The 6,117-nt window shown below is 49.2% G+C and overlaps 2 non-coding genes across 2 annotated transcripts; both read right to left on the reverse strand.

The window, feature by feature from the left end:
- Positions 1–33: 33 nt before the first annotated feature.
- Positions 34–106, reverse strand: TRNAK-UUU (transfer RNA lysine (anticodon UUU)). The gene has a single exon. It is a non-coding gene; the product is annotated as a tRNA-Lys (tRNA).
- A 5,938-nt stretch (positions 107–6,044) lies between these two features.
- Positions 6,045–6,117, reverse strand: TRNAF-GAA (transfer RNA phenylalanine (anticodon GAA)). The gene has a single exon. It is a non-coding gene; the product is annotated as a tRNA-Phe (tRNA).

The raw sequence follows: 6,117 nt of genomic DNA on the forward strand, positions 1-6,117 counted from the left end.
TTCTTACTCTTTTAATGAGGAAAAAAACAACGCCGCCCGAACAGGGACTTGAACCCTGGACCCTCAGATTAAAAGTCTGATGCTCTACCGACTGAGCTATCCGGGCTCACGGTAGCAGCCTTGCTTCCATTAATGAAGACTGTGTTATCATTATGCCGTGAACTAACGGGCAAGGTGGTGAACGAGTTCCTGGGCTCTTCTTTTGTTTGTGATCCAATCCAATTCCGATGCAGAAATCCGGCGAGGACTGGGAGGAGGCGAAGTCGGGCGTGGGGAGGAAGGGTGATTAGCTTGTTCTTTGGCAGCTGAATACACATTCGTTAAATAAAGCAAGTTCTCCTTACATTTAGAGACTGCGTGGCAAACGTGAACCCTCAGTTCTGCAAAACCGCGCAGGGGAGAGAAAAAGCCGCCCACGAATTGAACTGTCTGCACCGCCTACGCGTGTCTTAGCCCTGAACCCAAAGCGCATCCGGTTGGAAACCACAGTTCACTGGTTAAAGACATCAGGCTGCCCCTTCCGAGGAGACGCCACTTCGTGATTCCTTGCCTCCATCCCAGGTGCCCACCTCAAAAAAGTAGCGCGAAGCAGATTAGCTGAAAAGAGATGACGGGTGGTAGCCGTAGCTCGCCGGCGATCCGGTGAGCGCGCCCCGGACCCACCCCGCCCCCACAGCCCCGGCTTCGACGCACGCGCAGCTCCGTCTCAGCTCGCTAGCCGACCCGCCCCTCCCACTTCTCCCCTGTACACGCAGCTGTTTTCTTCTGACAGATCCCATCAAGAACTTTCAGTCCTCTAGGCCTCGCACGTGCTGTCCCATCGATACCTGAAATGTCACCTTCCTTTCAACTCCTTTCCCCTCGTTACCTCCAAGCACCTATAGAGAAGGAAAAATAATCTTCCTTCTACCAATTTGAGTTCTCAGCTGGGACTCTTGTAACAACAGACAGAATGAAGAGAAAAACAAGTGTATTAACATGTGCATTTCATATATACATGGGACATACCCAGGGAATGAGTAATTCCAAAGGTGTGGCTGAGAACTCCATTTTATACAGCATCGTCAACAAAGAACAATACGTTTTTGGAGAAGTGACAACACAAAGGAAAAGGACCTTAAAGGCCGGGCGCGGTGGCTCACGCCTGTAATCCCAGCACTTTGCGAGGCCGAGGTGGGCGGATCACCTGAGGTCAGGAGTTCGAGACCAGCCTGACCAACATGTGGTGAAACCTCGTCTCTACTAAAAATACAAAAATTAGCCGGGCGTGGTGGCGCGCGCCTGTAATCCCAGCTACTCAGGAGGCTGAAGCAGGTGAATCGCTTGAACTCGGAGGCAGAGGTTGCAGTGAGCCGAGATCGCGCCACTGCACTCCAGCCTGCGCGACAGAGCGAGACTCTGTCCCAAAAAAAAACAAAAAAAAAGAAAGCAAAAAGAAAGGACCTCGGGTCTCCAGGGACAGCAAATTGTGGGAAAGCAAATATATGGGAAATTAATGGTAGATAAAGGCAGGTTCCTAAAGCTTGTTAAATATACTTCTGTGGTCCCCTCTGTTCACGTCTCCAAGCTGTTAAGGACCTAAAGTTGTCTTAGGTTATCAACCTTTGTCCTTCCTGGTAGAGAAAGGAGGAGGAACGACTTTGTAAATGTATATCCTGCTTTTAGGCAGATAGGGGGAGGCTATGGAGCTTTATTTTAATCAGCTTCTTCCCAATTGCCTTTAGCGCAAAATAATCCTTAGGCCGGAGTGGCATATTTTCGGGTGGTATATACTTCTACCCTTTACACCTTTGAGAATGCAGCTTGGCCAAAGCAGTAGTTCATGCCTGTAATTCCAGCGCTTTGGAGGCCTAGGCGGGCCAATCACTTGAGGTCAGGAGTTTGAGACTAGCCTGGCCAACATGGTGAAACCTGGTCTCTACCAAAAAATACAAAAATAGCCGAGTGCGGTGGCGCACACCCGTAGTCCCAGCTACTCGGGAGGCTGAGGCAGGAGAATCGCTGGAACCCAGGAAACAGAGGTTGCAGTGAGCCGAGATGGCCTTTAATCAATGCTTTAATAGAGAAATATGCAAGACCTTTGGTAACCCAGAGAAATCACTAGAAGGAAGGCAGAGTAGCACCTGGCAGTGGGGGGGAGGCATTAGAACTGTGCCTTGAAAGGTGAGTAGGAGTGTGCAGGCATGCAGGAAATGTGATTCAGCCAGAAATACCGTGTCTTCTTCTCTGAGCTTGAATTCCAAATGCTTCTCACCAGGATTCCCCCTCTCCTCTTCAGGCTGAAAACAGACAGGGCTTGCCTTTTTAGGGCAAAGGCTAGGCCCAACATTTCCTAGGAATATGCCTCCCACTTTTGGTCCCAAGGTGGTTGGCTTTTGCTCAGAGCAATAGTAACAATCTCATTCTTCACTCTTACCTGTGTGTATAAGTAACACTTTAAAGCATGCTGTCAGGTTCTCCAAAGAAACAGAACCAGTAGGACAGAGACAGATAGAAACAGAGGTAGAGAAAGATTATTTTAAGAGCTCGGTTCACACATTGTGGGGGTCAGCAAACCCAAAACCTGTAGGGCAGACTAACGGTTTGAAAATTCAGATAAGAGTTAAGGTTGCCATCTTGAGTTTAAATTCAGCAGGGCAGGCCAGGTGCTGTGGTTCATGCCTGTAATCCCAACACTTTGGGAGACCGAGGCGGGTGGATGACCTGAGGTCAGGAGTTCCAGACCAGCCTGGCCAACACGGTAAAACCCCATCTCTACTAAAAATACAAAAATTAGCCAGGCATGGTGGTGCACACCTGTAGTCGAGCTACTTGGGAGGCTGAGGCAGGAGAATCTCTGGAACCCAGGAGGCAGAGGTTGCAGTGAGCCCAGATGGCGCCACTGCACTCCAGTCTGGGTGACAGACCAGGACTCCGTCTCAAAAAATTAAATAAATAAATAAATAAATAAATTCAGCAGGGCAGTAAGCTGGAGACTCAGGAAGGCAGGTTTTCTATACCAAAGTTTTTTTTGTTTGTTTGTTTTTGTTTGAGATGGAGTCTTGCTCTGTTGTCCAGGCTGGAGTGCAGTGGCTCAATCTTGGCTCACTGAAACCTCTGCCTCCCAGGTTCAAGCAATTCTCCCGTCTCAGCCTCCCAAGTAGCTAGGATTACAGGCATGTGCCACCATGCCCGGCTAATTTTTGTATTTTTAACAGAGATGGGGTTTCACCATGTTGGCCAGGCTGGTCTGGAACTCCTGACCTCAGGTGATCTGCCCGCCTCGGCCTCCCAAAATGCTGGGATTACAGGCATAAGCCACCGCGCCTGGCCTATAGCAAAGTTTTTAGGAGAATTCCTTCTTCTTCAGAAACTCCAGTCTTTGCTCTTAAAGGCTTCAGCTGATTTAATGAGGCACATTATAAAGGGTGATCTTCTTTACCTGGAGTCTACTGATTTAAACGTTAATCACATGTAAAAAATACCTTCATTGCCAGGGACTGTGACTCATACCTGTAGTCTCAGCACTTTGAAAGGCCGAGGCAGGCAGATCGCTTGAGCTCCGGAGTTCGAGACCAGCCTGGGCAACATGACGACACCCCGTCTCTATAAATACAAAAAATTAACCGGACGTGATGCTGCGTACCTGTGGTCCCAGCTACTAGGGAGGCTGAGGCCAAAGAATGACTTGAGGCCCAGGAGGTCGAGGCTGCAGTGAACTGTGATGGTGCCACTGCACCCCACCCCTGGGCAACAGAACAAGACCCTGTCTCAAAAGAAACAAACGAACAAACCAAAAACACCTTCCTAGTAACATCTAGAATGGCGTTCGACCAAACCTCATGCAAAGTTTAATTCTCTAGTCTATTAGATGATCAGTTGGGGTTTCTTCTTATTGATCACCATTGGACTTTCAAGAGCCCCTCATCAAAATACATCTTTCCACCCAAGAACTCAACGATTTTGGGGGTGAAGCCCCATATCAGCTAGCATATTGGCAAACATTAACAGAAAGAGGAGAGGGGTATAAATAGGCCTAAAAACCATATGGCTGGCTTCATTTTGCCTTTTACCACACTGCAAGTTCTTAGAATGTGACACATGGATCTCCTTCCTCTCCCTCCATGGTCCAGCCTGACTAAAAAGAAGGCACTCCTTAAGTGTGTTTTTCCATTGCCTTGCCTTGAGTGGAGTGGCTCATCTTTTTTTTTTTTTTTTTTTTTTGAGACGGAATTTCGCTCTTGTTGTCCAGGCTGGAGTGCAATGGTGTAATCTCGGCTCACGGCAACCTCTGCCTCCTGGGTTCAAGCGATTCTCCTGCCTCAGCCTCCCGAGTAGCTGGGATGACAGGCGTGCGCCACCACGCACGGTTAATTTTGTATTTTTAGTAGAGACGGGATTTCTCCATTTTGGTCAGGCTGGTCTTGAACTCCCAACCTCAGGTGATCCGCCCGCCTCAGCCTCCCAAAGTGCTGGGATTATAGGAGTGAGCCACTGTGCCCGGCTGTGGTTCATCATCTTAATGAGGCTTTCTACCGAAATTCAATCCATATCCTCCGAGTTCCACTGACCTCCGCCCCCATGCCGGACAAGCATGGACAACTCTGGAAGCCTAGAAACTGGTGGGATGGCCGATTCCCGGGGTGTTTCCTAGTGATCTCTGCCAGGAGCTTCTCTGTTGGTGCTGATAACAAATTAGCCAATGGATACAAACCTGTTTTGTAAACTGCCAGGTGTTGAAGATCAAACGGTGTCCTCTCAAATTCAGTTCTTCCTGCATACAGCGTCTGGATATCTTTGCTGGGGTGGAGAAGGTGGTGCATAGGGTTCAGAGGGGTGCAAGGATATGATGTACAAGTGACTTGCAATTTGGAAAATAAAAATACAGGATGTCCAGTTAAATCCAATTTCACAGAAACAACAAATATGTACTTTATATGTTCCATGCAATATTTGGGACATGTTTATACTAAAAAGTATTTGTTGTTTCTCTGAAATTCAAATTTTGGCCGGGTTCAGTGGCTCGTGCCTGTAATCCCAACACTTTGGGAGGCTGAGGCAGGAGGATGACCTGAGGTCAGGAGTTCGGGACCAGCCTGGCCAACATGGTGAAACCCTGTCTCTACTAAAAATACAAAAATTAGCCGGGCACCTGTAATCCCAGCTACTCCGGAGGCTGAGGCAGGAGAATCACTTGAACCCGGGAGGCGGAGGTTACAGTGAGCCGAGATCACGCCACTGCACTCCAGCATGGGAGCAAGACTCCATCTTAAAAAAAGAAAAAAAAGAGAAAAGAAAAGGAAAAAGAAAAAAAAAAAGAAATTAATTGGACGTCCTGTATTTGGTCTTCTAACCCTAGTGTAGATTTAAACTAGAAAGGGCTTCCGATCTCTGTCGCCCGCCCCACCTAAGAGCTGTTCTAGGGTCCTTGTTGTTGTTTTTGTTTTCTTTTTTAAAGACAGAGTTTCACCGTGTTGGCCAGGCTGGTCTCGAACTCATGACCTCAAGTAATCCGTCCGCCTCGACTTCCCAAAATGCTGGGATTACAGGCGTGAGCCACCGCGCCCGGCCCCGGTCCTTGTTACGGTTAAAAAAGCTGGACAAAGCCCGTGCGCCGAACGCTTTCGAGGACTTCTTTGGCCAAGAGGAGGCCCGGGCTGTCACCATTCCCGGCAAGCCCGCGACCAAGCAGGCAGCGGAGGCGGCGCTGGCCGAGAGCTCCCGCCCCTCTGACCCTGAGAGAAAGGTCGCAGCGCCCACGGCTGCCTAGAACCCGAAAGAAGAGGAGCGGGGTGCGGGGACACAGGGTTGCTCAAGAAAGTGAGCTATGCGCAGTGCTCCGGGAGAGCTTGTCTCAAACCAGGTCCCAAGTGAGGACAGAGGCGTAACTTCGTACTGGACAGTTTAAAAGGTAAGACATATGTCCCCAGTATCCTCCCTCCCAGGGGAAAATGACGATAAGGTTTCCCTTAACTGCCCCAGCCCGCGTGAGAACCCACAGGGTGTTGACCCTGTTAACTGCAGAAATCACATGTAGTGATGACTAGCGCCTAAAACTGAAGCGCTGCCGAAACCCGGGATTGAACCAGGGACCTTTAGATCTTCAGTCTAACGCTCTCCCAACTGAGCTATTTCGGC

Source organism: Pan paniscus, chromosome 9 (genome assembly GCF_029289425.2).
Source record: "Pan paniscus chromosome 9, NHGRI_mPanPan1-v2.0_pri, whole genome shotgun sequence".
In the NCBI taxonomy this organism is placed as follows: Eukaryota; Metazoa; Chordata; class Mammalia; order Primates; family Hominidae; genus Pan; species Pan paniscus.